The 8,940-nt window shown below is 37.0% G+C and overlaps 1 long non-coding RNA gene across 1 annotated transcript; it reads right to left on the reverse strand.

Moving 5' to 3' along the window:
* Positions 1 to 7,109: 7,109 nt before the first annotated feature.
* LOC113888960 lies at positions 7,110 to 7,753 on the reverse strand. The gene is made up of 2 exons (XR_003510132.1): positions 7,712 to 7,753; positions 7,110 to 7,424 (listed from the first exon to the last, which is right to left on the reverse strand). It is a non-coding gene; the product is annotated as an uncharacterized LOC113888960 (long non-coding RNA).
* Between the last annotated feature and the right edge of the window lie 1,187 nt (positions 7,754 to 8,940).

Consider the following 8,940-nt stretch of genomic DNA (forward strand, 5'->3'; position numbering starts at 1 on the left):
TACAACTGACCACAGCAGTGTAGAGTCAACATCTTTTTTATTTAATAGGGATAAGTAATCAAGTATCCTTAATAACAAAAAAAATGACAGTCGATTATTTCCATCTAAATAAATCTTTATAAAATGTGTTGCATGCTTTCCAACCTTAGTAAATGTTATATGTCACTGTATTTATCTCTCTTCATTGGCACAGTGTTAGTAAAATGATCAGCTTTGTTATTAGAGATAGTCTAGGAGAGTGACTATTATTCAACTGATTAAAATAGATAAAATGTACCCAAAATGACACAAGAATCCAACATTTCTTTTAGAAAATCAATCCTTATCATTAAATTCCAAAGGGCCAAGAACAAACAAACAAAAGAAGTGGCTAAAAGCAGCTAAGGAATTCAGAACTAGAATCAGCAGTAAGAGTGGGTCTAGGAGACTGGCTTAGAACTAGTTAAGACAGGGTCAGAGAACACTGGAGCTTCCTGTTCAGCGTGATACTCATTTCCTACCAGTGGGAATGCACATGTGTATTAAAGTGCAGGGTTGTTAGCATCTATTCCAGTTTGCAAGATTAGAAAGTTTTATCTGGTACCTTTTCTTTTTTTGGTAAGACTGAATTGACCTAGAAAGATGTGAATGAGGTGAAACTAAAAGTGATAATTCATGTGGAGAAAGAATCTTCAGGGTTTACAGAAAGATGAAGGAGAAGATTCAAAAGTACACCCAAACACCAGCCTAGCAGTTGAAGATTTCAAGAAAAAAATGAATTTTGTTCCAAATAGCCCAAATGATGGGGGACAAAATGAAAGAAGACTCCTGAAGAATAAGTTCTTGTATCTCTTATCAGTTACTGAATGTTACCTTAAGAAATAAAGTTTTAAAATAAACAGTAAAATCCCTTTCCTTTGTCTTGATAGACACCCTGAGTGTGTTATAACTCAAACAGCTGTTACAACTTAACGGCTTGTAATCATCCTTCTCTTTACTAAGCCTACAGTCTATTTCGTTTTGTCTTCACATCCATTTAACCTGTGATTTTCATGAATTTTAACAGTTGAAAAACAAACAGCTGGCTGAATGCTCTACTGCAGTCTTTTGAATACTTTGCTTCTTGGTAAGCGATCAGCATTTTGATATTGCTGTAGTAATAACAGGAAATGATCTGTTAATCTGGATCTCCAGCTATAGATGAATGCCAGGGTAAAGAGGATAGCCAGTCTCAGAATAAAGTCTATAAAAATAGTTGGGGGAGTTCCTTCTAGGACCACAGGGAGAGAATCGTAATTTGCTCTCAACATTGGAAAAGTAAATGCACAGTGGAAAAAACATCTTACGGTGATCACTGAACTCCATCAGTGGAAAGTTTACAGCCACAAGTGCAATAATTAAAACAACCGAGATGGTAAATACTAGAGTTTCAATGATACACGGTGTGAAATATCATCTCCTGAAATATTAATTCACTCAGAAAAAGATTTCATAAGCAGGTAGACTACCTTTAAAAAGGTGTAATTTTGCTTATGTTGGCAAAATAGTAAATCGGTTCTATTAACCAGAAAGGACAAGAGAAAATAAACAACCATCGTAGGATTCCTCCTAAGTCACTTCAGTCATGTCCGACTCTGTGCAACCCACAGATGGCAGCCCACCAGGCTCCCCTGTCCCTGGGATTCTCCAGGCAAGAACACTAGAGTGGGTCACCATTTCCTTCTCCAATGCAGGAAAGTGAAAAGTGAAAGTCAGGTTGCTCAGTCGTGTCGGACTCTTAGCGACCCCATGGACTGCAGCCCACCAGGTTCCTCCGTCCATGGGATTTTCCAGGCAAGAGTACTGGAGTGGGGTGCCATTGGATTAGCCATAGAAAAAAGGGAGGGTACTTACACATAAAACTAAAATATAGACTGGTTAATATTAGTAAAAAAATAATTTCAACTTTTCATATAATATTGCCATGGATTATAGACATTTCTTGAATTTAAAGTGGGGGGAGTCCTAATTAATTAGCCTTTAGATATGACCTGTTAATAGAATAAGTCATTATTATGGATAATTAATAAAGTAATCCCTGAGGCTTTTGTTGTTGTTGTCTTCTCTCTAATGCTTTCTAGACACCACTGCACAGAAGCAGGCTCAACTAAATGGCAGATCATGAAGCGCAGAGAGCCTCCTTGTAGATGGCTGGTAACAGCCTTGTGCAGCGAACACGTCCAAACACCATACCCCAGGAGTCATAGCAGAAGTGAGGAAAGCCAAAACAATGTGGGCAAAAGAAGGTAATCTTGCTTAAAAGATCCACAAGGCAAAAGTGTCTCCAAATAACCACAACTGCAAAGTATTATTTTCCCTAATGCTTTAACATATTCTGCAACTCATCATTTTAAAAGTAATGATGAAACAAGCTAATAACCAAGAAGTCAATTAAAAATGACATATAATAAGACATTAAGAATTTAAAGCCAGATTTTCTAAACACTAGAAACACATCAAATCTCTGTATTTGAGTCAAAACTTTATACTCATAAAAATTTGTAACTAGTAGTCATAATAACAAAAAGGACAGAGCCATGGTGTCCAAAATTACTTTTCAAGACTGGCCTGTGTTTTAATCATTGGAAGCTTTCAAACATACAAAACATCACTGGATTCCTGACATTCAAATCATCTGTTCAAATTAATAATGTTATTCATGTAAAAGCAACGATAGTCTGGATTTGAGAATAAGCTTGGAAAGTGAGTGAGCTAGCTGATGTTACGAACAGTCTTTCTTTCCGGAATTCCACCTCCTCCACAGTGCCTTCTCCAGCTTTACCTCTAACTCCTGAACAGGACGTCAACTCTCTTTTCTACAGAGCGATCTTACCGCTCTAAATTCTGACCTGGTTATCAGAGACCTATTATTCCCTCAGTAGACTAAAAGCAACTGGAAAGCAAAGTCTGCATCAGATTTACTTTGGTTTTATTATTACATCTAATTCAACACTCAATATATGTTAGTGTTTTGATAAGTTGGGTATTTACTACTCTTCAATGAACTGTTGTATTTTATAATTCCACAGTTTTATGGAGGTTTCTTGTGACAATATTTCCTCAGTTGATAAACTGATTTTTAAAGTGTCCAATACTTTGATTACATGTGAAATGAAAACATTTAAATCTCACAAATGCACAGTTTTATCAATACTCAAAAATGTATACTGATTGCAGATGAACCCATGAATTTTCTGTCATTGTTTATTAACTGTTAAAATGGATTTTCAATGCTAGTTTTCTATTCTCAGATTCTATACAGTAAGAAATATAACTACATTGAGTTTAGCATTTTGTGTGATTCCTATGTGATAACAGGTAGAATAAGCTGTTTTTTAAAAGTCAGCTTTATTAAGGCATTTTAAATGTGTAAATTGGCAAATTTTGGAGTATGTACATAGCTGTGAAACCAGTACCACAGTCAAGATAATGAACATTTCTGTCATCCGCTCAAGTAATTCATCCCTCTGACTTCTCTCTACCACCCCATCCAATGCAACCACTGATATGCCTTCTATCACTTGATGAGTATGTTCTAGAGTTTTTAAAAAATGGAATCATACAGACTATAGTCATTTTAGTGGCTTCTTTCAGCATAATTATTTTGGAAATTTATCCACATTGTTGCATGTATTCATTAACTTCATTTATTTGTATTACTGAGTAGTATTCTATTACATGGATTTACCACAATTTGTTTATACCTTCTCCTGTTGAACAACATAGGCTTTGCTGCCAATTTTTAGGTACTACAAATAAAGCTGCTATGAACACTCATGTGCAAGTCTTAGCATGGACATACACTCTCTTTTCTCTTTGGTAAATACCTGTAAGAGGAATGATTGGTCAATATAATATGCATCTGTTAAACTTTTTAAAAAATTACCAAATTCCTTATCAACATTGTTTATTTATCAATTACATCCTTATCAGCAGTCTGACATGAGGTCCAGTTCCTCCATACCTTTGCTAACACTTGCAATTGTCTTTTTAATCACAGACATTCTAGTGGCTGTGAAATGGTATCTCATTAAGATTTCGATTTGCATTTCACTAACATCCAGTGGTCATGTATGGATGTGAGAGTTGGACTGTGAAGAAGGCAGAGCACCGAAGAACTGATGCTTTTGAACTGTGGTGTTGGAGAAGATTCTTGAGAGTCCCTTGGATTGTAAGGAGATCCAACCAGTCCATTCTGAAGGAGATCAGCCCTGGGAGTTCTTTGGAAGGAATGATGCTAAAGCTGAAACTCCAGTACTTGGCCACCTCATGCGAAGAGTTGACTCATTGGAAAAGACTCTGATGCTGGGAGGGATTGGGGCAGGAGGAGAAGGGGACGCCAGAGGATGAGATGGCTGGATGGCATCACCGACTCGACAGACATGAGTTTGGGTGAACTCCGGGAATTGGTGATAGACAGGGAGGCCTGGCGTGCTGCGATTCATGGGGTTGCAAAGAGTCGGACACGACTGAGCGACTGAACTGAACTGAACTGAACTGAACATCCAATGAAGTTGAACATCTTTTCATATGCTTATTTGCCAATCATATGTCTTCTTTGGTGAAATGTTGGCTTAAATCTTTTGTTCACTTTAATTGAATTTTTTTTCTTCCTATTCAGTTATAAGAGTTCTTTATATTCAAGACACAAATCTTTTATTGGATATATAATTTACTTTCAAGAGAGAAATAAAACTGCTTCAGGTAATTATGCATTGTTATTGTACTTCAGATAATCCTTAAAATAGGGGAACCATTACCTCCATAATCCTCCACTACCAAGTTTTTCCTATGCCTAATGAGGTAGTCAGCCAGCTGGCTTATGGAAAACAGGGAAAGGGAACAGAAGCAGAAAACGTACTGATTTTCCCAACAATCTTCTTCGGATCAGATCAGATCAGTCGCTCAGTCGTGTCCGACTCTGCGACCCCATGAAACACAGCACACCAGGCCTCCCTGTCCATCACCAACTCCCGGAGTTCACTCAGACTCACGTCCATTGAGTCAGTGATGCCATCCAGCCATCTCATCCTCTGTCGTCCCCTTCTCCTCCTGCCCCCAATCCCTCCCAGCATCAGAGTCTTCCAAGGAGTCAACTCTTCGCATGAGGTGGCCAAAGGACTGGAGTTTCAGCTTAGCATCATTCCTTCCAAAGAAATCCCAGGGCTGATCTTTAGAATGGACTGGTTGGATCTCCTTGCAGTCCAAGGGACTCTCAAGAGTCTTCTCCAACACCACAGTTCAAAAGTATCAATCTTCTTAATCCCTACTAATTTTAGGAGTTTCTTCACAACCTATAGTATAGTAGGAAATAACAGACTGCATCTGATAAATGATAATTATTACTAATAAAACCTCCTGTAACTTTTATTAGATTTCTCTGTATTTGAGATGAAGACCTTGTGTTTACATAAATTTTTCCTTATCAGACTAACAAAGAACATCTAATACAGTGCCAACTATATATTACTCTTCTTACTTCCTTGATTCGCTCCTGTTTTTAAAACTCCTATCCATGTTTTTCTTCAGCTCTCTCTTCTTTCCCTCCCAGTACCCCACATCTGTATTTGAGATTAATTTGCTGATCTTCAAATGAGTTTTGGTTACAGACTTCTTGCTGACCATATAGTCACCTACCATGCTTCTTACTCTAAGGAGAAAATGAAATAACAAACTCTTTGTGGAACTCATAGAAAAAGAGCTGAGGTTCTGCTGAGTCAAAAAAATGAAACCTTTATTTTTTATAGCATCCACATAAATCAGTGGCCACAATAAATCAAATCTACCACAATAAAATCAAACCCATAATTATTTTTTAAACTTTGTTAATTTAAGACTTCAGTCTACCCAGTAATGCAAGAACCTCTGAGGAATCTTTCCCAAACAAGGGCCAATAAGGGGCGGGGAATTCCCTGGTGGTCTAGTGGTTAGGACTCCATGCTTTCACTGCCAAGGGTCCAGGTTTGAGCCCTGATTGGGGAACTAACAGCTCACAAGCATGTAGCCACAGCCACAAAAAGAAAAAAAAAATTACCCAATATAGGGAAGTTCTGTCTCCCTCAAAGTAAGAAATATGGGGCAGCAAGTAGCATTGGGAAAAAACATACAGAATCAAATGGATCCATGTTAAACCATGGAAAGAAAACTCATTTAAGCACCTTTAAAATATTTTCATATGTAAAGAATAATTTCACATATTTTAAAAAATTTTGTGAGCTACATTATATCCCTCAGGGAATGGACTTCAGTGTCAGATACAAATTTGAAACTAACTATCCTATAAGCAGCATCAGAATTAGGATAAACAGTAGATTATAGTAGCAATCTGACACAATATTAGGATATAGACAACTCGGGTTAAAAATATTTCATGAAAGTACAATAATTATGCTACAATTAATAACACTCCCCAAATCAGAGTGGTTCTCATAAGACACTGAATGCTAAGCTTATTTTGACAGTTTTTAAAAGGCCTAAAAAAAAATAAATAAATAAATAAATAAAAGGCCTAGTATCGGGACTTCTCTGTTGGTCCAGTGGTTAAGAATCTGCCTTGCAATGCAGGGGTTCACAGGTTCGCTCCCTGGTTGGGGAACTAAGTGTTCCATGCTGTGGAACAACTAAACCCGTGTCACAACTAGAGTCCGTGTGCCACAAAGGAAGAGCCTGTGTGCTGCAACTAAGACTCGAACCAACCAAATAAACAAATTAAAAAAATTTTTTTAAAGGCTTAGCATTAATATAAGACATTCCTCTGGATAGAAAAAACTAATAATAATTTTGACTTATTAAAGATAATATCTATTGATTAAAACATAGTTTGTTCCCAAACATGCAATACATCATTACTCTAATGAATGATCACTATATAAAATAATTACCTAGTTAGTAAAAATACTTGTGTATATCTTAAAATTTTTTCAGTTCAGTTGGCTTTCTTTTGGTATAAGGAAAATTAAATGATTGGTTCAAGTTCATTTTTAATAATTATAAAATATGTGAGCCTTATTATATGTTAAAGAAAATAAAGATATTATGACCCAAAATGTATTTATTCAATTTACAATAAATACTTTTCAATGCATACCAAATTGCAAAATAATTAATTTATTTTTCAATAAAGATACCAGATTTAATATGTACTGATAAGATGTTTAATGACTTTTGTTCTAAGGTCACCTTATTGAGCGATACATCATGAAATCAATAGTTGTACATCTAGGAAATTTACCAATGGAGCTCTCTTCCACTGGTGTGTATATTTTAATCTGTCTCATGTGGGTATCTCTTCCATTTTGGTGATTGGCTAGAACAGCAATCTGTATCATGAATGTGCGAGTTGGCTTCTTATGATTATCAGTTAAGGGAACGTGAATCCAGCCACTTGGTTCCACCAATTCAAGTTGCTGCCAAGAAAAGAAGAGTCAGATTATGTTTTCATCCAACAAAACATAATTTATTCTAATGAATGCATTCTAAAGTTAACTTATAATTAACATTTTTCTCACTGAGAACATGACAATATAATAAACATTATCAGTTATCTGGCACTTCTGGCATGGTCCACGGTTTTATAGTTGTTAAGCACCTATATGTACCATCTTAGACAAAATAAAAATAGAATTATTTGCAATTCAGTATTTAATGAAACTTGTATAACATACCAAGATAATCACAATGTGTGATCACTCACCTAGAGCCAGACATCCTGGAATGTGAAGTCAAGTGGGCCTTAGAAAGCATCACTACGAACAAAGCTAGTGGAGGTGATGGAATTCCAGTTAGTTGAGCTATTTCAAATCCTGAAAGATGATGCTGTGAAAGCACTGCACTCAATATGACAACAAATTTGGAAAACTCAGCAGTGGCCATAGGACTGGAAAAGGTCAGTTTTCATTCCAATCCCAAAGAAAGGCAATGCTAAAGAATGCTCAAACTACCGCACAATTGCACTCATCTCACACGCTAGTAAAGTAATGCTCAAATTCTCCAAGCCAAGCTTCAGCGATATGTGAACTTCCAGATGTGCAAGCTGGTTTTAGAAACGGCAGAGGAACCAGAGATCATCATCGCCAACATCCGCTGGATCATGGAAAAAGCAAGAGAGTTCCAGAAAAACATCTATTTCTGCTTTATTGACTACGCCAAAGCCTTTGACTGTGTGGATCACAATCAACTGTGCAAAAATTCTGAAAGAGATGGGAATACCAGACCACCTGACCTGCTTTTGAGAAACCTATATGTAGGTCAGGAAGCAACAGTTAGAACTGGACATGGAATAACAGACTGGTTCCAAGTAGGAAAAGGAATACACCAAGACTATATTTTGTCACCCTGCTTATTTAACTTCTATGCAGAGTACATCATGAGAAACACTGGGCTGGAGGAAGCACAAGCTGGAATCAAGATAGCCGGGAGAAATATCAATAACCTTAGATATGCAGATGACACCACCTTTATGGCAGAAAGAGAAGAGGAACTAAAAAGCCTCTTGATGAAAGTGAAAGTGGAGAGTGAAAAAGTTGGCTTAAAGCTCAACATTCAGAAAACAAAGATCATGGCATCTGGTCCCATCACTTCATGGCAAATAGATGGGGAAACAGTGGAAACAGTGTCAGACTTTATTTCCTTGGGCTCCAAAATCACTGCAGATGGTGACTGCAGCCATGAAATTAAAAGATGCTTACTCCTTGGAAGGAAAGTGATGACCAACCTAGATAGCATACTGAAAAGTAGGGACATTACTTTGCCAACAAAGGTCCATCTAGTCAAGGCTATGGTTTTTCCAGTGGTCATGTATGGATGTGAGAGTTGGACTGTGAAGAAAGCTGAGCTCCAAAGAATTGATGCTTTTGAACTGTGGTGTTGGAGAAGATTCTTAAGAGTCCCTTGGACTGCAAGGAGATCCAACCAGTCCATTCT

Source organism: Bos indicus x Bos taurus, unplaced genomic scaffold (assembly GCF_003369695.1).
Source record: "Bos indicus x Bos taurus breed Angus x Brahman F1 hybrid unplaced genomic scaffold, Bos_hybrid_MaternalHap_v2.0 tig00003358_arrow_arrow_obj, whole genome shotgun sequence".
Lineage (NCBI taxonomy): Eukaryota > Metazoa > Chordata > Mammalia > Artiodactyla > Bovidae > Bos > Bos indicus x Bos taurus.